The following is a 27,500-nucleotide window of genomic DNA, read 5'->3' on the forward strand; positions in this document are numbered from 1 at the left end:
TAACGTGGTTATCTTATGTTTTTTTTTTTTTTTTTTTTTATCTTTTGAAGGCCAAAGTGTCAGTTGTTGTGAAATTCGTAAGTTGATCCTATCCAAAAAATATATAGGTATTTGATGATGTCTCAGAAACTACATTCCACTGAGGTGTGAGCGATGCGTATTTCTGGTGATAGAAGTTCACTCTCGACGTGGTTTGGAAGTCACGTAAAGCCGTTGGTCCCATTGCTGAATAACCACTGGTTCCATGCAATGTAAAAACACCATACAAACAAACGAACAAACAAAATATGTCGAAAAATATTGTCACGGAAAGTCTTGAATATCCAGGAGGCAGGAAAGTGAGAAAAAGAAAGACGGTTGATTGGTGGAGAGAGAGAGAGAGAGAGAGAGAGAGAGAGAGAGAGAGAGAGAGAGAGAGAGCGCCTTCTCCGAGTTGCAGAGTGTGTTTATCAAACGCATCCAGTTGCCGCTCTCTCTCTCTCTCTCTCTCTCTCTCTCTCTCGAATTTGACAGGCGAAGTGGAACCAAGTGATTGATAGCCATCACAGTTCGCAACATCTCTGGTAATTTGGGACCAACGACACCAAATACCAGAAACTGGGAATAGTGAAGGTTTCGTCAAAGCATTTTATCCGCTTTGATTACGACAGAGAATGTGAGGGTTATTTGACCACCATCTTCAACTTCGTTTTGAAATTTTATTACAATGGTCAGTTTTTATTATCGTTATATTTATTTTGGGACTTAATTTTTGAACATATACCATCCATACTAATTGTGCCGGTGTCCATTCAGATACATAATAAGGTAAATCAGAATTTTTTCATTTTTATTTTTTTATTATTTATGACAGAATCAATGCAAATATTTTATTACTTTTTTATATGGTAGAATCAATGTAAATATTTTATTACTTTTTTGACAGAATCAATGTAAGTATTTTATTACTTTTTTATTTAACAGTATCAATGTAAATATTTTTTTTACGGAATCAATGTAAGTATTTTATTACGTTTTTGACAGAATCGATGTAAATATTTTATTACTTTTTTATTTGACAGAATCAATGTTAATATTTTATTACTTTTTTGATAGAATCAATGTAAGTATTTTATTAATTTTTTGATAGAATCAATGTAAATATTTTATTACTTGTATTATGACAGAATCACTGTAAATATTTTATTACTTTTTTGACAGAATTAATGTAAATATTTTTTTACTTTGTTTTGACAATCAATGTAAATATTTTATTACTTTTTTTGAGAGAATCAGTGTAAATATTTTATCTCTTAATGCTTTATGTTCTGAAAACCCTTATGGCACCTTCCATCAATAATATACGTTTCATTTATGATACTGGTAACTTTCTTAGACACGAAGATGTTATTCAGGTGTTCTTGTTAGAATGAGCCCAACAGTTTCGTCTACAATAAACCTCATCTTGGAACGTTATTAAGGAAAGAGAAAAAGTTTACAATGTATATAGCCAAGAAAGGCATTACAATAAAATAAGGATAGTAGTTGAACAAATGAAGAAATACCAAAGTATCAAAAATGAGAGAATACGTCCATTTGAAACGGCATTCATGACTTATAGGGGATTAGAATGAAACCCTCAGGGGAAGGAAGATCCGAAATCCGAATTCGAAAAGAAACTAAGACAAAGAAAGTCCTTCGATTAGAAAAGTTATTATAGGAATATTTTCTCTCTGAATGCCAACCCCCCGTTTTTTTTGTGTGTGTTTCGGGACGCCAGATTAACTTCTGATCAGCCGGCCAGCAGTTCCCTTTTGTGGAGAAATCCGCGGAGAAATCATGAGTCTACAAATAAATTCTTCTTTTGTCATTTCTGAGGGCCTTCTTATCGTCATGTCCCAACTTTATATTGTATATAGATATATCTAGATATATCTATATGTATATTATATATATAATATAATATATAGATATATAATATTAATATATTATAATATAATCTATATATATATATATATGTTATATTAAATATATATTATATATATAGTATATCTAATATTATATAGATATATCTATCTATCTATCTATATATATATATATATATATATATATATATATATATATATATATATATATATATATATATGAAATTGTAATAGCCGGAATACCCTCTTAACTTCGTTTATTCTTTTCTCTTTTTTGGATACTCTTGTCACTACAAAGCCTTGAGGTCCATCTTCAAAGATTTTTGAAGAAATCATGATGTCCGGTACCGGGTCACGTGGGGAAGGTGACCTCGTCGTGATTATTGTATCACCAGTTCGTTTCCCGGTACCGGACATCGTTATTTCCTCAAAAATCTTTAAAGATGGAGCTCAAGGCTTTGTAGTGACAAGCGTATCCAAAAAATAACAAAGAATTTGAGAAGTTAAGAGGGCATTATGGCTATTACAATTTCATATGTATCTGGTAAAAATGACCAGTAGAGTCTACACACACATACACAAACAAACATACACACACACACACACACACACCACACACACACACATATATATATATATATATATATATATATATATATATATATAGTATATGAATTAATTATTTCATCTGATGAGCTTATACCGACTATAAATGACCTTTTGAGGACCTTAGGTTAAAGACAAAATATCAAACCATTATTTTATTTGATCCAGTGGTTGCCAGTAATAAAGTCACATTAAAAAAAGTCACAGAAAAAAGTCATAATTTTGGCTAGGAAAAAAGTCACATTAATTTATGGTGGAAATTAAAGTTAAGTCAAGTATATCTTAGTTTTAACAGACCATATAGCTGATTAACAGCTCTCCTAGGTCTGGCCCGAAGGAATAGATATTTTTACGGGGATAGGAACCAATTGGTTACCTAGCAACGGGACCTACAGTTTATTGTGGAATCCGAACCACATTATATCGAGAAATGAATTTCTATCACCAGAAATAAATTCCTCTGATTCCCCGTTGGCCGAGCCGAGAATCGAACTTCGAACCACCGGATTGGTAGTCGAGCGCGAAAGCGACTCGTCCAATGGGGAACTAGGCAATTAAAGTAATGAAAATATTTTGGATCTTTCCAAGATAGTGACCTCCCAATGGTTTTTGAGGGGTCGTTATCTGGGACTAATATTTCTCGGATGTCATATCTTTTATATTTTTACGGTCATCCCCAATGAGCTTGTACTGAACACGCCGCAAAGGTGGATACATACTGGGTTAAAATTTACCCTTGGGGGTCACTATCTAGGAAGGATGAATGTGACTTTTTATTTCTGTTATTTTTTTTTTTACTTTTTTACATAAATTTGATTCAGTAGTCTTGTAAATTAAACATAACTGTTTACAAAGAGCTTTACTTTTCGTTTGTCATCATCCGTGAAGGCTTTTCTTATGTGAAGAGAGCCTTGTTTTAAAGGAATGCAAAGAATATTGACCATAAATGAAAAAGCTCCCGAACAACTCACGAAAAAATTGTTATATAAGTCAAGAATATAAGAACCATTTGAATTAATTGAGGTAGTTACAGTGGTTTGTTTGTACTTAAGCGTAGAGAGAAAAGTACTATTAAATTGTATGTAGCTGTTGAAGAAAAAACTTATTTGCATAGTTTATGACTGATAAGAACTCGCTTAAGAGCACATGAACCGGCTGAATTATTTTGGCCCTAATTCCATCCGGTGATTAGCGCCTCAGTGGCGTGGTTCGGTTTGGTCTTGGCCTGCCAACTCGGTGGCCGCGAGTTAGATTCTCGGGCATTCCATTGAGAGGTCAGAGATGTGTATTTCTGGTGATAGAAGTTCACTCTCGACGTAGTTCCGAAGTCACGTAAAGGCGTTGGTCCCGTTGCTGAATAACCACTGGTTCCATGCAACGTAAAAACACCATACAACTACACTGACAGTGCTACCTGATCAGTTCTTGGTCTTCTGGGTTGCAAAATCCTGAGTTGTATACTAGTATTGCACTAACCCAGTTTTTTTTATACATTTATTTATTTTTTATTGTTTTTTTTTTGCCATGCACTACCTGGGTTTTTTTTATTTATTTATTTTCTTTTTTTGTCATGCCCCTAGGTTAGGTTAGGGTAGAATAAAATAGATTAGATGAAATTAGGGTATCAATTGTAATTTGGGTGTGGGAAACATAATGAGATTATCTTTAAGAAAATATTATGATTAGTCTCTAAGATATGGCGTCCATCTTTTTTTCAGGGAAAGGTTGCGGTACTAGATTACATCTAGGGAAAATGCTTCGGGTTACATTTTGCTTCTTCTTTCTTTGTGATTGAAAAAAAATTACGTGGAGCTTTTGTACAGGGAGTTTTGTTACGCTCCGTATAAGCGACCTTTTCATATCCGTTGTGCTATCTATTTGTCACGATGTTTGCTCCAGTCTAAGTTAAAATTTCAACATCAAATTAATCTTACAGAGCGATTTATATTTGGTTTTTAAAACTCAGACGAGTGACGGAAGTTATTTAGTTTCCCTTTTAATTCCTTTTTGATATAAAGTACTAAAGATTTAAATTTTCTCGTTGGAATAAAGACAACTACGAATCATGTAATCTAGTTTTCACAACTGAAAACTGAACTAAACAAGAAGCAAGTGAAGAGTGCTGTTTTTCTGTACAGCGTAGAATGCTGTATGAGCCGCGGCCCATGAAACTTTCAGCCACGCCCTGGTCGTGGCCTGTCCTTCTAGCGATCATGGCGAATTTTAACCTTACATAAAATCAAAACTACTGACGCCAGAGGGCGCGAATAAGGTATGCTTTATGATAGGAGGGTGGATGATCAACATACCAATTTGCAGCCCTCTAGCCTCAGTAATTTTTAAGATCTGAGGGCGAACGGACTGACATAAAGCCATCTCAATAGTTTTCTTATACACAAAACTAAAACTGAAGTAAACAGAAAATATCAAATACAGATTACTGTCGTTAGTCAAAGATACCGAACTTGTCGAGTGGAAAGTTGCCAGCAACGTCGATCAGATATCAGCCACTGATTGGCTGGAATCCGGATGAGTACGCTGGATTCTGCCTTTTGATTAGCGCATAATCGCCAGAACCTCATAGTTCGGTTAAGAGGCTTTGGGTTCATGTGAAGTTGCGTCGTTATTCCGTTCAATTCACTGTTTATATCGAAGAGCATTGGGCTCTTGTCCGTCTGTTGCTTAGTGGTATGTATATTTTATATATATATATATATATATATATATATTATATATATATATATATATATATATATATATATATATATATATATATATATATATATATATATATATATATATATATATATATATATAAATGTCAGATGAAAGGGGGCTATAATTAATAATATATTTAATATGCCAATGTGATGTGCTGTGACTTTTTTGGAATGCGCAGAGTACCCATTAAGACAGTCCAAAGCGTTGACCTGAGAAAGCTGATAAATCATTTCTGGGATGGAGTGATACGAAGATGCATAGTTAATGGGTCAATGTTCGAGAGTTCATGAGAGCTTGTTCAAGGTGCCTTTGAAAAACTGGCTGCAACCAGTAACATGGGGCATGGACGAAGGGTGTGAATTCATGTGTACGTGTACTAACTATGTCCGTTGATAATGACTTGGCTTAGCCAAATCTATGAGAGACTTACGGAGAGGTCTGTGCGAGAAAGGCAGAGCCCCGATGGCGAGTGCCAAAGAGTTTCTTGAAAATAGTGTGTGGTTTTCCAGGCTGTAATGGGTAAGTGTTGACTTACTTTAGCCAAAGGGATGGCTTGTTGTCTGTTTGACATTTTGTAAAGGTGTCCTATTTAATCTTTGACTTTGTCTTTACAATTGTGTGTGCTTACAAGTATCTTTTCGCGTCTTTGTAACAGGCGGTTCTAGTGAGGGGACCGAGAGTCCTAGGGGGCGGAGGGTCCCATGTGAAGAAGAGATAATTGGTGTGACTAATTACTGATTAAGACATTTAAATACTGGGGGTTAACTGAGTTATTTTGTCTGTGAGATGTGGATTATTATCTTTCCATTGTTAAATAAATGTTATATTTTTTTCATATCTCTGACTCTAATTTGATGACCTGTTAGAATGGAGAGAGAAGGCTATGCCAGAGAGAGAGAGAGAGAGAGAGAGAAGGCTATGCCAGTGGTCGCCTAGAGAGAGAGAGAGAGAGAGAGAGAGAGAGAGAGAGAGAGAGATTGACGCTCGGGTTTAACGCATACCAAGTATCAAATACCCTTTGCTGGTAATAGGTATCAGGGATGGGTAACAGTTTTGGTGGCAGGCGGTTTAAGGGGCTTTTATATATTTTATAAGCTGTAGGTATGCCTCCGAAGAGAGTTTTTGGTGGCTTAGCGGTGGTTTTCGAACGACAAAGCCTTTTGTGGGATTGTGGAAAATTGTTAGATTGTTAAATTTCAGTTGCTAAGTGAGAGATAATGAAAAATATCCCTCCGTTAACTGTGGAAAGGGGAGGGGAAGGATTTTTACTAGTCATCAATTTTGCCCAGGGCGGTCTGCCTCGAGGGAGTTACACTCAGTCTGGCTTGTGTGTGAGTGATCGAGTTTGCATTGTGCCGACGGGATTAGCGTGTCTTGCGCAGATTCGAGTTTTTTCGTGTTTTTAAATGGTGAGTGTTAAAGAGCTTTTTTTTTTTTAGTCCTGGGGATTTTTTGGAATGATTTTGTGTGATGGGATTGGTTTGGGATATCAAATTTTTTTTCCCATAGTAGCAGAAAGTGACGTGTTTTTCTTTATTGGCGCATGTTTAGAAGAGACGCATTCGTCTTTGTTTAACATATACATGTGTATAAAAGGTTTTCATGCATGTGAATCTGTGCTTGAATTGCATTTTTTGGCTTGGAGACAGAGAGCGCCCACTCGATTCTTACGGGCTCAGCACTTTCTGCTAACCGACGCAGAGAGGTATTGCAAGGGGAGTACTGGCCTGCCTCGGGGGCATTGCTTACCGGGAGGGTACTAATGGTCTACCTCGCGGGGTACTCAGATACTGTTCAGGGGGATGTTCTAACGCCCACTGGAGGGGGAAACTCTTTTTTTTTCAGTGGGGGGTGAACTCCTTTTTTTTTCTTTGTCGGGGTGTTGGAGAATGAATTTGCCCTTGACAATGAATTTCCAATGCCAAGGACATCAGCTGATGATGATTAGTTTATAATGTGAGATGCCCTTAGGGTCTTTTTTCAGAAAATGAAGAGAAAAGGAAATGAAATGCATTGGATGTGTGTAAGTTTTCCTTATGCTTTGGAAGGAACAATTATAATGGGGACACAGAAATTATTTTTTTTTATTGTGTTGGAGAGATTACTTTAAAGTGGTGATGAGTGTTGATGACTGATGATGATTGCTGACTGGTGTTGATTGTGGGGGTTTGGCAATACTAGTGTATACTAGGGGAATTGCAATATTAATGCAGATATTTGCAAGAGAATTATTACTATGGAGAATTATTATTATTATTACTATTAATTATTATTATTACGTGAGATGTTTAACGGGAGAGTTACTTAAGTAGAATTATCATTACTTGAGACACATTTTACGAGAGATTTGAGATATTTCATGGGAGATTATTTTATAATTATTATAGATAATTATATTATGGAGAATTATTACAATGAATTATGGGAAAAGTTTGAGGCGGGAATTTATTTGTTGGAGTTTTTTTATAACTTTAGAGAATATGTCAGTGGTTCACGAGTGATGAATCTGGCTAAATTTTTGCTGATTGTGCTGGATTTTGCCGAACTTTTGGTGAATTTTGTGCTGAATCTTTGGTGAATGGACAAGCATTAACATTAGTAATGTTTTTCATACTAATACTGGTGATTTTGATGATAGCAATTTTGGTGATACTGCTGATAATAATACTTCTGATACTGGTGATTTTTTTTATATACTAATACGTGGGTGCTGTAATGATATCAAGGGTGGTGTTGTTTTTTTTTTTAATATGGGAGGAACTAACAACACATTTTTTTTCCCTTTTTATGAGTTCAGCAGATAATTGCTTGACATCTACGTGAGTCATGGGGATAGTTAAAAGTTCCGTTGATTTTTCTTTTCTCCTTTTTTGGAAGTTAGCCATCGCTAACACAAGTTTTTTTTTTATCATGGGTGAATTTGAATTTATTTTTCTCTCCAGTTTGTGTGAATTTTTTAATATCTCAGTTCGTGACTTAGAGTAATTATTCGGGAACGTGTTTGTGTTTTCAGCTATTTGATGCTGCAGAGAGATATATGGGAGAATTTTTGCATTTTTTGAATGCATACGTAATGGCACAACATTTTTTTTTCTGGATATTTCTGTTCCAGAAATTGTGAGTTTTCTCACACAATACCTTTGTTGCATTGGTGACAACTTTGCCAGAGATAGGAAACTTGGCTAAGTTTCTAATGGCTTATGTCGTAGTGCATATGGAGAAGTCTTTGCTTAGACACTTTGAATTTGGAGTTCAGTTATAATGAGTTGTGGCACATTGGTGATTTTTTCTAGAATTTTCTGGACAATTTTATTTGCTGAGTTTTAGCCCTTTTTCAGCAGTTATGCTAAGGAGAGAGTTTATAGTTTTTTACTATAACATTGAGTTATTTTCTGGAGAATTGGAGGTATATTATTTTGGAGTTATAATTTGAGATATAATATATTGGAGATATATTTTTGGCCATTTGATATTTGCCTATGGTGGTGAGAGCTATGTTTCGTTCAATTATTTTGCAGCCATCTTTGTTGCAAATGGAGACACATTTTTTAGGAGATATATGGACAATATTTGTGAGTGTCTCAACTGGATGCTTCGAGTGCACGTTTTTTGGAGACGGGATTTTCATTTTTTATTATCCTGCTTGGAGATATATTCTTTGGAGACTTGTTTAATTCCACATGGAGTTATTGGTGAAATAGAGGTAAGTATTTTTTATTCGCCGAAATAGAGCTGAATATTTTTTATTCCCGGAGGGGTGTTTTTTATCAACACGTGGTTATTGGGGAATATGGTGTGGTGTGGTTATTAATCAAATGGAGGAAATATTTTTATCACAGGAGTGGTTTTATTATTATTAATATGGTGATTTATATATTTATATGTATATGGAGGTGGAATTGATCTTTGGCGGGTGACCTTTTTTGTGGTTATGATTTTTATGAATTTAATTTCTCTGGGAGTTTTTTCGAGCCAAGAAAAGAGTTCTGTGGTTCTTTCTTTTTGGTTTCGTGACTAATTAGAGGCGAGTGGCGTTACTGCATTGTGGTCCTATGGAGATGTTGTGCATTTTTTATGTTCACAAGTGTGTTATTTTTGGAGGCATATAATTGCTGCATTACGAGTTTATTGTAGTTTTTTTTATCCCGAATAGGTGATAATTTTTTATATAATTGGGCAGCGTCATGAGAGAGATACATCTTCGAGACATTCTTTGAGCAGCTTAGTCATATCCTGGAGATAATTTAGTGGAATGTGCTTACGTGATTTCAGTATAGACCTTTTTTTGAGAATCATGAGTTTCCGAACTTGCGAGTCTGACTAGACTTTTTTTTGTGCTGCTGTTAGAGCATGCGTGTCCGTAGGAGGATTTTTTTGCTGAAACCGCTGTGATGAGTCCGGTGTGCTGATTCCCTTCCTCTAGTGGTGATTGCTCAGAGTTTTGCAATGTCTGGGAATGTTGACCATAGCATTTCATGAAAGTGCATGTGTAAGAGTTTGCTTTCTGGCTGTGTCCGGTCGCATGAATGGTTGCGATGGTAAAAATTCCGTAACTATACATGTGGCATTTATGGGGAAAACGTGGGATTATATATATCATACATATATTATGTGTTTTGTGATGGGGGAAGTTTACTTGTGATTATCTTTTTTTTATTTTTCTTCCTTTTCCTATGAGAGATGTAATTGGGGATTTAGCTTTAAATAGCATTTCTTTTTGGACGGGAGATGTAATTTGTCGGGGTTGTGATTTATATAAATGGGCGTTTGACATTAAGTCTCATTGCAATTGATTATATGAGCAGTAAAGGGTTTTTGCTGTTAAACATTGGAGATTTTTGCTGATTTTGTGAGGTGCTGTAATATCAGAGCTTGAGAGAACATTTTTTGATTTTTGGGTCTGGGCTTGTTACGTGATTTTTTTTTCTTGGGCTCATTACCTTTTTTCTTTTTTTTTTACTTGTGGGAACATTCAAGTTTGAAATGTGTGTGCAGAAGTCTGTGGAGTTACTGTGAGTTTTGAATTGTGTGTGCTGATGTGTGAGTTTGGAGAATTAAGTTAGAGAACTTGATATTTTTTTTCCTTGCGAGTTGTGATAATGACTTGTGATTTAGTGGTCATATTAAATGGAGTTAATTGGGAGACGTTCAGTTAGTATTTCTGACTTTTTGGGGTCATTATTTGATAGAAGTAGTATGTCTGGGGTTAATTCTTTTTTGATTGACTGATGACTTGACTGACATACTTACACACACCATAATCGTTGTTCCCCGATGCTAGCAAGACGTCCACCAGTCATGCAGAGATGTTGCTGTTGTTTATCCAGGGTGATTACGAGAGTCTCTACGACTCTACAGAGTTCTACAGCGCTTTTGGGATCTACAGAGGCTGTAAGAAGTCTCCTACAGGGAGGGAGGCCATTCGCCTTCCTACAGCTTGCTACAGTCTGTGCTGGAAGTTGCAGACAAAGAGGAATATTCAAGATTCCAAAATGAAAAAATTTATGCGCCCAAGTGTCATTTAAGATGAAGCATGATAAGACTTTGCCTTGTGCTCCCAGAGACGTGCAGTTATTACTATTTTTTTTTGAGCCAGCCAATGTTTTTTATACATATAAGCTGTTTTGTGTGACCAATTGCTAGGCAGGGGCTAGCAATTTTAGATGAAAGGGGCTATAATTAATAATATATTTAATATGCCAATGTGATGTGCTGTGACTTTTTTGGAATGCGCAGACTACCCATAGAGACAGTCCGAAGCATTGACCTGAGAAAGCTGATAAATCATTTCTGGGATGGAGTGATACAAAGATGCATAGTTAATGGGTCAATGTTCGAGAGTTCATGAGAGCTTGTTCAAGGTGCCTTTGAAAAACTAGCTGCAACCAGTTACATGGGGCGTGGACGAAGGGTGTGAATTCATGTGTACGTGTACTAACTATGTCCGTTGATAATGACTTGGATTAGCCAAATCTATGAGAGACTTACGGAGAGGTCTGTGCGAGAAAGGAAGAGCCACGATGGCGAGTGCCAAAGAGTTTCTTGAAAATAGTTTGTGGTTTTTTAGGCTGTAATGGGTAAGTGTTGACTTACTTTAGCCAAAGGGATGGCTTGTTGTCTGTTTGACATTTTGTAAAGATGTCCTATCTAATCTTTGACTTTGTCTTTACAAATGTGTGTGCTTACGAGTATCTTCTAGTGTCTTTGTAACAGGCGGTTCTAGTGAGGGGACCGAGAGTCCTAGGGGGCCGAGGGTCCCATGTGGAGAAGAGATAATTGATGTGACTAATTACTGATTAAGACATTTAAATACTGGGGGTTAACTGAGTTATTTTGTCTGTGAGATGTGGATTATTATCTTTCCATTGTTAAATAAATATTATATTTTTTCATAACTCTGACTCTAATTTGATGACCTGTTAGAATGGAGAGAGAAGGCTATGCCAGAGAGAGAGAGAGAGAGAGAGAGAGAGAGAGACCTTACAGACCTTACAGACCTTACATCTTGTTCGGGTTGCCCCAGGTCCCTCAGTGTGAGGCGCCTCTAATGTCTACCAGAGAGTTGCTAGTACATCTTCCGGTATATTTTGCATCTTCCAATCTTGGATGGTCTGGGATGCAGTTTAGATATTTGTCGAGCTTATTCTTAAACACATCTACGCTCACTCCTGATATATTCCTCAGATGAGCTGGCAACGCATTGAATAGACGCTGCATTATCGATGCTGGTGCGTAGTGGATTAATGTCCTGTGTGCTTTCCTTATTTTTCCTGGTATAGTTTTGGGCACTATTAATCTACCTCTGCTTGCTCTTTCTGATATTTTTAGTTCCATGATATTTTCTGCTATTCCTTCTATCTGTTTCCATGCCTGAATTATCATGTAGCGTTCTCTTCTCCTTTCTAGACTATATAATTTTAAGAATTGTAGTCTTTCCCAGTAGTCAAGGTCTTTAACTTCTTCTATTCTAGCTGTAAAGGACCTTTGTACACTCTCTATTTGTGCAATATCCTTTTGATAGTGTGGGTACCATATCATATTGCAATATTCAAGTGGACTACGAACATATGTTTTATAAAGCATAATCATGTGTTCAGCTTTTCTTGTTTTGAAGTGCCGTAACAACATTCCCATTTTTGCTTTACATTTTGCCAACAGAGTTGCTATTTGATCATTGCATAACATGTTCCTATTCATCATCACACCAAGGTCTTTAACTGTTTCCTTATTTGTGATTGTCTCATTATTAGGTCCCTTATATGCATATAGCTTTCTTTCTCTGTCTCCATAATTTATTGATTCAAATTTATCAGAGTTAAATACCATCCTATTTACCTCTGCCCAATCATATACTTTGTTAAGGTCTCTTTGTAGAGCGTTTCCTATCTTCATCACAAGTAATTTCTCTACTTATTCTTGTGTCATCTGCGAAACTACTCACTACCGAATCCTTAACATTATTGTCTATGTCTTCAATCATAATAACAAACAGTATTGCAGCTAACACCGTACCTGCGGCACACCGGATATTACCTTGGCTTCATCCGATTTCTTCATCCGATTTTGCAATAAATATCTGGTTTCTGTTGTGTAAAAATTCTTTTAACCATCTTCCTACTTTATCCACGATATTGTGTTTTCTAATTTTCTTCGCTAATATATTATGGTCTACTTTATCAAAAGCTTTTGCAAAGTCTAAATAAACCACATCTGTTTCATTCCGCTTTTCATATTTTTGAATATGTTCTCACGGTGGACTAACAGTTGGGTTTGTGTACTTTTTCCGGGTACGAAACCATGTTGTCCTTTATTAAACAAATTATTTTTTATTAAATGTTTCATAATATTTTTCTTCATTACCCTTTCATACACTTTCATAATATGTGATGTTAGACTCACAGGCCTATAATTACTTGCCTCTAGTCTTGATCCACTTTTGAAAGTAGGGGTAATATATGCTAATTTGTCTCAATCATAAATCTTGCCTGTATCTACACTTTGTCTTAATAATATTGCAAGTGGCTTTGCGATAGAATGAACTACTTTCTTTAACAAAATAGCAGGAATTCCATCAGGCCCTGCAGCAGCTCCATTTTTAATTTCATTAATAGCCTGCACAATATCAGCTTCATTAATATCTATGTCAGCTAAATATTCACTATTTTCATCCCTTACTTCTATATCATTATCTTCATTATCTATTCTAGGGGTGAATTCTCTCTTATATCGTTCTGCCAGTATGTTGCAAATTTCCTTTTTTTCATTCGTTAATCTCCCTTCAATTCTTAGAGGGCCTATTTCTATTCTTCTTTATTCATCTTCTTCGCATATGAGTATAATAGTTTTGGGATTTTGCTTGATATTTAATAGGGTTTTTTCTTCCAAGTCCCGTTTTTCATTTTCTTTTGATTGTATAATCTTTTGTTCTGCATTTTCTATCTTACTTTTTAGTTCTATAACTTTCCATGCATTTTTTTTTTTTTGCTAGACCTTTTTTCCACTTTCTGATTTTCTGGAACAAGATCCTTCTGTCTCTTGGTATGCATGACTGATGTTTACTTTTCTTCTTCTTTTATCCACTATTTTCTCTAATATTTTATATAATATCTCCGTATTTACCTTTATGTCATCACTTACGAAAATATTATCCCAATCTTTGTTTAATTCTTCATTTATTTCTGACCATTTTATATTTTTACTGTAGAAGTTGTATTTTCCATATCCTTCCCACTTTTTCATTTCTTGCTTATCTCTGTTTTCACTTGCTTTGGAATGGACTGTTAATTCTATGACATTATGGTCTGAAATACTCGCATTATAAACTATTATTTCTTTAACATAATTCATCTCGTTCACAAATACTAGGTCTAAAGTATTTCCTTTCTTGTTGGCAGGTGATTTATTTGTTGAATGTTGTATTCTAGTAGCATATCTAATAGCTTTTCGAATTGCCTCTTATCTTCTGCACTACTATTACTCTCTTTTTTATATGTATAAGTACATCCACAATCTCCTATTCGTTCTTTCCAGTCTACGAAAGGAAAGTTGAAGTCTCCAGATAGTGGAAGAATAGTCCAGTCGCCTTTGTGATTTCTACATATATCATCCAATTTTTCTATTATTAAGTCAAACTCTTTAGTATTAGGAGGTCTATATATTACTATGTTCATTAATTTTTCAGATTCAAATTCTACGCTATTAGTTCACATTCTGAGTTACTATATTTCTCATATATTTTTCCTTGTTTTTTGTCTTTCCCATATTGCGGTTCCCCCTTGATTCCTATTTTTTCTATCTGATCTATAAGTTTGAAACCCTTTTATTTGATCATCATTCCCAGTCTCTTGGGAATACCAGGTTTCACTTATATTCATTATCTATTTTCTTTTCAATTTGGGTTAGTTCTTCTAAGTACTCTATTTTTCTTTTTGAGTTACTCGTAACTAAACCCTGCGCATTCATCACTATGATGGTTTGCGTGTTTTCTCCTTCATTTAATATTGGTAATAATAAGGATTTTCCCATGTCTCTTTCCTGTTCTGGTATGTTGTTCTTTTTTTCATTTCCAGAAATTCTGACATTAAAAAATCCAACTTTTCCATAATATTTGTTCTTCCTTCATCATAATTATTCATTTTGTTGGTGTCTGAAACTCTGCAATTTTCTCCATATCTGCAATATCCCCTTGCATAATAAAAACAGTTATTATCTCTTAGTAGAATCTTGGAGCTGATGCATTGAAATTTTTTGCTGGCACCTCTGCATATCTCGTTGATGGCTTGCTTTTTTCTTTTACCTGATATTCTTCATTTCCTCTCTTTATTTGTTTCTTTCTTATTTTGGATTTTATTGCTTGATTGGTTATTTATTTGATTATTTTTCATGGCTACAGGGTGCATATATTACATTTTTTGTCGAACTTACATCCTTTTCCTTCTTTTAGGTTTTTGCATATGGTTTTTGGGATGTAGATCTCTGCAATCATCCTCATATCCATCTAAGTATGCACATTTACCATATATTTCATAGTTGTGACATACCTTAGGATGTTTGTAGTAACATTTTTCTCCATATCTGCAATTCCCTCTTTTCAAAAGGTTGCAGACTTTGTCTTTTTTGTATATTTTTTCCTCTTTCCCGTCATTGTGTCGATCTGGGTAGAGCCTCTTCGGCAATTCTTTTGTGCTGTCATATCGTAATTTATTTCTTCGTAGGTATGCTGCTTTATAGCCTCATATGTAGTATCAAATGAGTATCTCTGCATCCATACTTTTATCTTGTTCTTTGTCCTCTTATCTTTTCTGTCATTTCACAGTTTTGTTTAAACTTCTCTTACGTTTTCCTCTTCTTCTTCTTCTTCGCTTCTTCCTCTTCTTCTTCTTTCTTCATCCTCAACTATTTGTACATTCAATCTTGATTTAATAACATTGTCTATCCATGGTAGACATGTTGAGCAAAAAAAAAAATTCTTGTGTCTTTTCTCATATCTTGCATTACCTCAGCACACTGTGGATGGGTCGGAATGTTGCATGCAGCACATTTTCTGATTAGGTTTTGTGTATTAACTACTATACCACACCTTACACAGTTTACATGCTTTATTTTGGCATTCTTTTTCCTAATGCATCAATTAGGATATTCACAGGTTCACTTTATTCATTTTCTTTGTCGGAATATGTTGGTTATGTATATTTTCTTTATGAGTCTCTTGACCACTTGGATTTTATTTGGAACTTCTTCAATTATTTTCAAGATGTTTTTCATTTGATTGTTCCAGTTTGAAGGATTGTATCCTTCTAATATATCTATGAATGATTTTGTATCTTTTTGGTTAGGACTGTTGCTGATTTCATAGATCCAGAAATGCCAGTTCCCTTCCTGCTACCTCATCGTATTGCGAATCTGCCAAGCAAGCTAAATCTCGCCATTTTTTTCCGCAGTTGGAGCTTACTGCCATCTTGTTCTGATTTACAGTATTTCACTTGATAAACTAACTTAGAAGACGCTTTATCCTACTATTTCCACACTAATCTTATCACCGATAGTTCACGAACACTTCTAGATATTTCTCAAATTCTAGACGTATGTTAAACTTGTGATATTTGTTGATTAATCTGACTTCGACCAGGAACGTCTCACCAAGCAAGATGACTACTACGAGAGAGAAGGCAATGCCAGTGGTTGCCTAGAGAGAGAGAGAGAGAGAGAGAGAGAGAGAGAGAGAGAGAGAGAGTGTAAGTATTTGCCTTGACGCTCGGGTTTAAACGCATACCAAGTATCAAATACCCTTCGCTGGTAATAGGTATCAGGGATGGGTGACATATATATATATATATATATATATATATATATATATATATATATATATATATATATATACACAATTTTTTAATATTGTAGCTCTGCTGAAATATTAGCAGTTTCAGTTCTAGGCCCAATCTTCACAAGAGAGGAATCAAGCATTACCAAGACATTCTTACAGCATGAACGATCACATGTTCAAACATAATGTCATAAGGAAAACTTTAAGTATCTCTCTCTCTCTCTCTCTCGCTCTCTCTCTCTCTCTCTCTCTCATCTCGTCTCTCTCTCCTCTCTCTCTCTCTCTCTCTCTCTCTCACCATATATAGTATATTATAGATCTAATTAGCCATTTACTTCTATTCACTTTTGGTACTTAGCTGATAACTGATGATCGAATGAACATTTGTGAATAATTACTGCAAAATCACACAAAATCTAACATAATATCTTGGAATATAAAGTACTGTGAACTATTTTTTTCCAAGTCTGTAAACGCACTCATAATTTAATAGATATCAAGGAATATAAAGTACTGTGAACTATTTTTTTCCAGGCCTGTAAACGCACTTATAAATATAATAGATACTTTTGAAGCCGAGGAATAAATGCTTGATATATATATATATATATATATATATATATATATATATATAATTCAAGCATTTATTCCTCGGCTTCAAAAGTATCTATTATATTTATAAGTGCGTTTACAGGCCTGGAAAAAAATAGTTCACAGTACTTTATATTCCAAGGTATGTTAGATTTTTTTGAGATTTTGCAGTAATTATTCACAAATGTTCAATCGAGCATCAGTGTATCAGCTATATACTATATAATATATGTTAATTATATATAATTATATATTATATATATAGATATATATTATATATATTCAAGCATTTATTCCTCGGCTTTAAAAGTATCTATTATATTTATAAGTGCGTTTACAGGCCTTGAAAAAAAATAGTTCACGGTACTTTATATTCTAAGATATTATGTTAGATTTTTTTTTTTGTGATTTTGCAGTAATTATTCACAAATGTTCATTCGATCATCAGGTATCAGTTAAGTACCAAAAGTGAATAGAAGTAAATGGCCAACTAGATATATAATATACTATATATGGTGAGAGAAGAGAGAGAGAGAGAGAGAGAGAGAGAGAGAGAGAGAGAGAGAGAGAGAGAGAGAGACTTAAAGTTTTCCTTATGACATTATGTTTGAACATGTGATCGTTCATGCTGTAAGAATGTCATTGTAATGCTTGATTCCTCTCTTGTGAAGATTGTGCGTAGAACTGAAACTGATAATAATTCAGCAGAGCTACAATATTAAAAAATTGTGTGACAGAAAACGAGACGAATAAAAAAATTAAACAGCCATATAATCGTAAGCGAAGTTGGAGAAACTTTCTCCTTCTAGACTGCAAACATTAAGGTTTATTTTAAAACCTCTCCCCTCTCCCTCTCTCTCTCTCTCTCTCTCTCTCTCTCGCTGCTTAGGTATTGGGAAAAAAGTTAACTTTCTCTCTCTCTCTCTCTCTCTCTCTCTCTCTCTCTCTCTCTTTGTGTGTGTGTGTGTGTGTGTGTGTGTGTGTGTTTTTGCCATTGCATTCCGCTGCTTAGGTATTGGGAAAATGAGTTAACTTTAATTGGTGTGAAATAATGGAACTTTAGTTGATGTGAAATTTTGGAACTTTAGTTGGTGTGAAATATTGGCACTTTAATTGGTGAGAAATGCTGGACCCTTAATTGATGTGAAATGTTTGCAAATGAAACAGCAAGAGCGAATATTTTTGCGCAAGTGTTTATTTTATGATTCTGTTGTTTATTCACGCGTTTGGATTAATAATCAGTCCCTGGACAAATCAGTAGCCGTGTACTCTTCATTGTATAAGGAGTGTGAAAAGCACTTTTATCACAACCAACTGATCAGATCACTTTCCACCACAACCGGCGATTATTTTGTGTGGGGCGCCTCAGACAGGGCTCGAGTATGACGTCGTTATCCTTCAAAGTTTTATTGACAAGGGAAACAACACATTCGTAGGCACACAAAAATGCAAATAGCAAATTTTCGTAATGTCGCACTCACCGGGTTGACCTAATTTTGTGTTTCTCATCCCCTGGGCGATAGGAGACCACACACACACACACACACACACACACCCTCACACACACACACACACACACATACACATAAGAGGTTATGTAATGAAATAGTTTTACTTACTATAATTTCGCTGTGGGATATGAATAAGTAATTTCTGATGCATTAAAGTTTATTTCCATATTACTAGAATAAGAGAGATTATCGTTGTCTATAAAGTGTTGTCTATAAAGTGCAGATCCACGTAATTGCATAATCCATTGAAAACGTATCCCCAATTCGAATGCATTTACCTGACAGGTTTTAAAAGGAAAGGAATATTGGAGAGGAAGTGAGAAAAAGTCGTGCAAAGGAAAGCTTCTGTTGTCATCGTTGCTTTGCTTTTCAAAACAAAACACATTTCTTCCTTACGAAATAATGTATACTAGACTTTGCAACATACTGGCAGAACGATATAAAAGAGAATTCACCCCTAGAATAGATAATGCAGATAATGATATAGAAGTAAGGGACGAAAATAGTGAATATTAGCTGACATAGAAATTAATGAAGCTGATATTGTGCAGGCAATTAATGAAATTAAAAATGGAGCTGCTGCAGGGCCTGATGGAGTCCCTGCTATTTTGTTAAAGAAAGTAGATCATTCTATCGCAAAGCCACTTGCAGTATTATTAAGACAAAGTGTAGATACAGGCAAGATTTATGATGAGCACAAATTAGCATATATCACCCCTACTTTCAAAAGTGGATCAAGACTAGAGGCAAGTAATTATAGGCCTGTGAGTCTAACATCACATATTATGAAAGAGTATGAAAGGGTAATGAAGAAAAATATTATGAAACATTTAATAAAAAATAATTTGTTTAATAAAGGACAACACGGTTTCGTACCCGGAAAAAGTACACAAACCCAACTGTTAGTCCACCGTGAGAACATATTCAAAAATATGAAAAGCGGAAATGAAACAGATGTGGTTTATCTAGACTTTGCAAAAGCTTTTGACAAAGTAGACCATAATATATTAGCGAAGAAAATTAGAAAACACAATATCGTAGATAAAGTAGGAAGATGGTTAAAAGAATTTTTACACCACAGAAAACAGATAGTTATTGCAAACGATGAGAAATCGGATGAAACCAAGGTAATATCCGGTGTGCCACAAGGTACGGTGTTAGCTGCAATACTGTTTGTTATTATGATTGAAGACATAGACAGTAATGTTAAGGATTCGGTAGTGAGTAGTTTCGCTGATGACACAAGAATAAGTAGAGAAATTACTTGTGATGAAGATAGGAACGCTCTACAAAGAGACCTTAACAAAGTATATGATTGGGCAGAGGTAAATAGATGGTATTTAACTCTGATAAATTTGAATCAATAAATTATGGAGACAGAGAAGGAAAGCTATATGCATATAGGGGACCTAATAATGAGACAATCACAAATAAGGAAGCAGTTAAAGAGACCTTGGTGTGATGATGAATAGGGACATGTTATGCAATGATCAAATAGCAATTCTTTTGGCAAAATGTAAAGCAAAAATGGGAATGTTGTTACAGCACTTCAAAAACAAGAAAAGCTGAACACATGATTATGCTTTATAAAACATATGTTCGTAGTCCACTTGAATATTGCAATATGATATGGTACCCACACTATCAAAAGGATATTGCACAAATAGAGAGTGTACAAAGGTCCTTTACAGCTAGAATAGAAGAAGTTAAGGACCTTGACTACTGGGAAAGACTACAATCCTTAAAATTTATAGTCTAGAAAGGAGAAGAGAACGCTACATGATAATTCAGGCATGGAAACAGATAGAAGGAATAACAGAAAATATCATGGAACTAAAAATATCAGAAAGAGCAAGCAGAGGTAGATTAATAGTGCCCAAAACTATACCAGGAATAATAAGGAAAGCACACAGGACATTAATCCACTACGCACCAGCATCGATAATGCAGCGTCTATTCAATGCGTTGCCAGCTTATCTGAGGAATATATCAGGAGTGAGCGTAGATGTGTTTAAGAATAAGCTCGACAAATATCTAAACTGCATCCCAGACCATCCAAGATTGGAAGATGCAAAATATACCGGAAGATGTACTAGCAACTCTCTGGTAGACATTAGAGGTGCCTCACACTGAGGGACCTGGGGCAACCCGAACGAACTGTAAGGTCTGTAAGGTAAGGTCTCTCTCTCTCTCTCTCTCTCTCTCTCTCTCTCTCTCTCTCTCTGTGACGAGCCTTTTGCGGGAATAATTCCAGTTACAATACAGCACCATCATAGACAAAAAAGTATTCAGGATACACTGTTTTAACATGATCGTTAGAGCGTACCATAAATTAATCACCATAATTAACCTCGTTCCCTTTACTTCGTATTTGCCCTCGTCTAATCTTTTGTTAGCTCTCTGTCATAAAATGTATACCCAAAGGAAAATAGAATCGCAGTTGTAGATATTGAAGTTTATGCTCGTGTTCAGATTTCCAAAGTAGAATGAGAGTTTTATGTCTGACATAAAAAATTTACTTTTAGTTCGGAAACCTACATTGATTATGTGAAGTTTCAGATATGTATTATGACTCAACTCTTCCATCTGAGCAGACGTATGCAATACTGTTTGTCTTAATTAAGTAGTTATACATATCAAGCAGAAAATTAGCCAGGTACTCTAATCAGTGATTTCTTTTAGGTTATTTGCGTGAATTTATCTGATATATTTAATCAAGATGTAATATACTTTAAGAAACAATTAACTGAAATCCTTAAAGGAGCATTTGGATGAGGCAGGTTGCCCTGAGTTCTTCTTTCGTTCAACGAGAATGGAAACAAAACATAGACATAAATAATGAATAAAGAAATTTTGGAATTGTTATCGTATGTCAAGTAGCCGTCAGTTTTCTTCACGTCGTTTACTCAAAGAATACAGCGTATTGCTGCTTTTTTTTATATAGAAAATTCATCGATTGAATTGTTCCATTTTTCCTCAATTGTAGTAAAAAATAGACACGTTCAGCAAAGTAAAGACAACAGGAACACAATTTAAATTAAAATATCGACCAGAATTCAGGATGCGTTTCGGTTATGTGACTGACGTCTTCGTTGATAAAGTTAGCTCTCTTTCCCCGATTCCTAAGCAGCGTCATGTTTGCTGTATTAAAAAGACGTGAGAGAGAGAGAGAGAGAGAGAGAGAGAGAGAGAGAGAGAGAGAGAGAGAGAGAGAGAGAGAGAGAGATTTAATAAACCCTAATGTTTTTAGTCTAAAACAAGAAAGTTCCTCCAACTTTGGCTTCTATTATAGAGCTGTTCAAATCTTTTTCTCTTTCTTACTCCTTTTTTTTTATCACCAAGCGTTTTTAATGCCCTGGGGAAAGAGACGACCAAAGTTGTTTTTGAAGACGCTGAAAAGACATTGGAATATTACAAATGTTAAAGTAATGTGGCTTGCACAGTCGCCACTAGGAATTTGTGTAGTTTAATATTACTTCTCAAATTCTCGCCTTGGGGGATTTTTTTAAGTAAAGGGGTCAGTATAAACATGTTTGTTTCAGCCCCACAGCTTCGATGTTTCTTCTCCGGCATGTTTACTTTGGGATGAGAAATTGTACCCAAATGCTGTTGTTTTCAACGTTGTTAGAGTATCAGATAATATGAGTGTCACGAGAATCATCAGTTTTTTTTTTAATAGAGCTGACGTTGCTGACAGAGAAACCAGCTGTATTGCGGTCAGTTTAATGCATAGCGTTAATGATAAGTCACTCATCAAAGCACAACCCAAACTCAAGATGTTGAAATATCCCCTTAGATAAACGGGGTGTATTTTTTCTCTTTCTTTTTATGTTTTTATTAAACGTTGTTATTATTATTATTATTATTATTATTATTATTATTATTATTATTATTATTATTATTGTATGCTGGAAGTAAACCCTCTTTTAAACATGTTTTATTAAAAGTGATTGCTGCCTGAGTTGCATTAATTTTATAAAAGTTCTCTATTTTTCTAATTATTGTTTTTCTCTTGTTACTTAAACTGGTGAACAGCGCACTGAAGGATGACATATCTCAATTAGGTAATAGTAAAAAACGATTGGATTTTTATTGGTAAAAAATTCTAGTGGGGGTAGTCAAATTTCGGGTAAATCCCGTAGAGTTTATTGCGGGTAGAATTGATGTTAAATTCTATTCATTTTTTATTCTTTTTGTGGGGCCGCGACGTTTCGTCTGAATAAACCTCAGACATCCTCTTGGACGGAGGTGGGTGAAGGACTGAAGTGAGAGGGTGAGTCCGACTGCTTATATTGTGGCGGTGCAGCGGGGCCCTTCGTGCCGCTGCCTTTTCATTGGCTAGTGGATGGGGAGCTGCTTTTTGATTGGCTGCCTGGCTGCAGGCTGAAGCCAGCTCACGAGCAAACAGGCGCGCCGATCTTCTCAGCTGCATAGCATCACGCCGGGCTTCATTTTGATTGGTCAAAGGCCGCGTGACGTCACTGCTGGTATTATTCATGGTATTAATGTCGTCTTCGGTGTTATTTTCCTCTTGAATTGGGGAGTTTTCAGGCAGCGATATGGTAAAGTTTGCCGTTACTGGAGTGTTCCTTCGCCTGCAAGTCGGGAGCAAAAAGGCCTCCTGTGTCGTATTCATAGATGGCTTTTGCTCCTGGATGAGTAACGCCTCCAGAAGGTGCAGACGGCGAGGGTCGGGTGCTCTCCCTATTATCCTGGTGTTGCGGATAATACAGTCGCGGGAGATCGTGTCTCGATGGACGGTGAGGGCGTGATTCTTGATAGCCCCTTCTTGGGCGTGACAAGAGATTCTCTTTGCAAGACGCCTGGTAGTCATTCCGATGTACTTCCCAGGACATCCTCAGGCGGGGCATATGTATTGATATACTACGTTCATCTGCTTGAGGGGACTCACCCTCTCACTTCGGTCCTTCACCCAGTTCCGACCAAGAGGATGTCTGAGGTTTATTCAGACGAAACGTCGTGGCCCCACGAAAAGAATAAAAAAGGAATAAAATTTAACATCAATTATATCTGCAAGAAACTCTACGGGAGATACCAGAAAATTTGACTACACCCACTGGAATTTTTTACCAATAAAAGTCCAATCGTTTTTTACTATTACCTAATCGAGATATGGCAACCTTCGGTGCGTTGCTCACCAGTTTAAGCAACAATGAGAAAACAATAATTAGAAAAATAGAGAAGAACCTTTATAAAATGAATACAGCTGAGGCAGCAATCACTTTTAATAAAACATTATTATTAATTATTATTATTATTATTATTATTATTATTATTATTATTATTATTATTATTATTATTATTATTATTATTCAGAAGATGACCCCTATTCATACGGAACAAGTCACAGGGGCCATTGGCTTGAAATTCAAGCTTCCAAAGAATATAGGAATAAACATTGATGACCATTCAGAATATTTGATGACAGTATTTAGAAATACTAGACTTTCTTAGTTTCCCGTTTTTTATTAGAATTCATCTGCCCGCCGTAAGAGCAGAGCTGAATAAGAAGCGAGTGTTATGGAAAGTCCAGGACTAATTGAATTTCAGGGACACTAAAAGCTTTGTAGATTGCGAAAGTGGAGAAATTTCGTATCCAAATTGCAGAGTGGATAATCCTTATATAATTGCCTTCTCTATTAATGTTTCGAATTTATGTATCAATATATAATATATATATATATATATATATATATATATATATATATATATATACATATAAACTTTCCAGACAAGCTTATTTCTTCCTTACTAAGCATGGGGACACACGCACTCACACACACACACACACACACACACACACACATATATATATATATATATATATATATATATATATATATATATATATATTTGTATATATTTATGATTTGTATATATATATATATATATATATATATATATGATATGCATATATACATGCATAACTATATATGTGACATATATATAAACATATATACATAGAAATATACTATATATATATATATATGATATATATATATATATATTTATATATATTATATATATATATAATATATAGCTATTTATTATATATATATGATGATATATATATATATATATATCTAATATATATATATGCATGTATATATGTACATATATATATATATATATATATACATATATATATATTATATGATATGTACATATATATACTATAGTATATATATATATATATATATATATATATATATATATATATACAAACATAAATATATACAAACATACATACATATATATGTACTATATACATACATTAATATACATAAAATATGTATATGGATGGAGTCTCATGTTAGCCATTTCAATGCAGAGGACTTGAAAAGGATTTACGGATTAATCTCCGCATCCACAATTAGTATATATGTAATATTTGGTATTACGAAGACAAGTATCCTCACGCCGACCTCATAATTGCACAACACTTTAATAGTAGCATTTAGTCTTAATTTGATGGATTCAGTCTCACAATTCTGGATTGGATGAATATGAATGACAGCTATATGAAATTCGTGAAAGTGACGGAGAAGAGTTGTACATACATCACGTTCGGTTACAGGTCTTTATGATCTGCAAATGGGTGAATTCGTGCAGTATTCATTTTTGGTATTTGCTTTGCAGTTTTTGTTTACGTTTTGTGTATCGCTAAGCTTTTTCGTCTGTACAAAAGTGCAGGGGAATAAACATGACCTCATACAAACACGCGCTTAACCTACCATCGTTGCCCAGCCACTCTCTCTCTCTCTCTCCCTCTCTCTCCTCTCTCTCTCGCACACATACACACAAACACACACACCTGTGATTGTGCGATGCTAGGTTGAAGTCCTCTCTCTCTCTCTCTCTCTCTCAACAACAGTGTGGAAGAGTTTAAAACAAAGCTACACAAAATCATTAGGACACTGTGAATGAACAGTAAAACCCGCTCCTCGAGATAGTGAGCAAACGATGTCTCCTCGGATGGACTAACAAGTCTTTGAGACATCCTAGTCCTTGTAACTCTCTCTCTCTCTCTCTCTCTCTCTCTCTCTCTCTCTCTCTCTCAAATAATATGGTGTTTTATGATTCCTCTCACTTTTTTTAAATTAGATAATTTAGTGAGATTTAGGAATATGTTTATTATAGCAACAGCTTATGCGAGGTCTGTGATTAGAATGTTTATAGAGAAAAATTCTGGTTATTTCACGTTGAGAAATTTTTATTAATATTACCGACTTAAATGTGTGAGATTCAACATTCAGAATATTTCTCCTTTTTGTTAAGGCGAGTAATTGAGTGTAAGTATACCTTCATGAATTCCATATATCTGAGATCTGTTATGAATGAACAAGTTTTCGGAAAAATATGATTATAGAGAGATTTTCAAAGTGATATAGTTATGATGAAAACCCGTGTTATAAAAATGGTAGAAAGAGCAGTGTGAATTTCTGATCTCTACGTACAGCCGCTGCTGTTGTAGAACTACCAATATAGCTTTAGAATATTCTCTGCTGACGTCTTACTTCCAGAATTTACCTTCTCCGGGAAAAACTCATTTTAATTACGTTTTCTTTCTGGTGAGAGTAATTGTTTGCAGGGGAGCCTAACGAAGAAGGGCGGCAGAAGTTTTCGAAGTCTTCCCTTGGTGGATGATGAAGGTCGAGTGGTTAAAGGGCCCTGCCTGGAATTTTGACAGTTTTCTTAGTCGAAATTGCAGTAAGCAAGTACGGTCTTTTTATCCTCTAAAACTAAATAGCTTTACAAGTTTTTCTCTGGCTGCTAGAAATAAATAAATAAAGATATAAATAATTAAATAAATAAATAGAAATTATTAAATAAGTAAAAGATATATGCCAAGAAATCCTTCATGTTTTTAGTTTATGTTGAAAAATTTAACGATAATTCTCTCCGTTGAAGCCCTGCTAAGATTTAATGAAAGAAGGAATGCGTATGTGTAGGTCACTTGATATAAAACAGGTAGACTAGAGCAAGTTAAAGAGAACTCTCTTTACCTTGGACTAGAGAGTTTCAGTATTCGTTTGCCGAGTCCTACCCCGAAATGCTCTCTCTCTCTCTCTCTCTCTCTCTCTCTCTCTCTCTCTCGTCTCTCTCTCTCACTCTCTCTCTCTCTCTCTCTCATGATCTTGGGAAACTTTCACTGAGATGCATTTCTTCAAGCTTAAATTTGGTCATCTTCCGTAAAGTTGTGCATCTTAAATATTAAGAGAGAGAGAGAGAGAGAGAGAGAGAGAGAGAGAGAGAGAGAGTCAGTCGTTTAATCCATCAGTTTTGTGTTCCAATGACGCTATCCTCTTAGAGAGAGAGAGAAAATATAAGCTTCTTGACAAGAGAGAGACAGTGAAATGAGAGAAAGACACTACTATATTTAGCATAGCGTCTTTTTGCCTTCCGTGTGCCACATCTGAGCCAAAACCAGAAACACATTTAATCCGCTTCCAGAGACAACAGACCCCGACAGAATCTCTTCCCCGGAGTCGCGCCAGAATTGTTTACTCATATTTCATTCAGACTTCTTCTTCTGGGTCGCGGAGGACGGTGATTTTGGTGGTGGTGGGGGGGTGGGGGGGGGGGGGGGGGGTGAGGGGCAGAGGTGAGATACTCAAGGAAATGGGGTTTCATTTTTGTATTAGATTTGAGGGGTTGCTTTGAATCCGGCTGGGGTTTAATGAAGAAGGGCGGAAATATGATTCAATGGCCTCTGTAGTGATTTATTATCATTGTATTGAACTGAGTTCAATACAGAATTTAGGCCAAAGGCCAAGCACTGGGACCTATGAGGTCATTCGGCGCTGAAATGGAAATTGGCAG

This window comes from Macrobrachium nipponense, chromosome 19 (assembly GCF_015104395.2).
Source record: "Macrobrachium nipponense isolate FS-2020 chromosome 19, ASM1510439v2, whole genome shotgun sequence".
NCBI lineage: Eukaryota > Metazoa > Arthropoda > Malacostraca > Decapoda > Palaemonidae > Macrobrachium > Macrobrachium nipponense.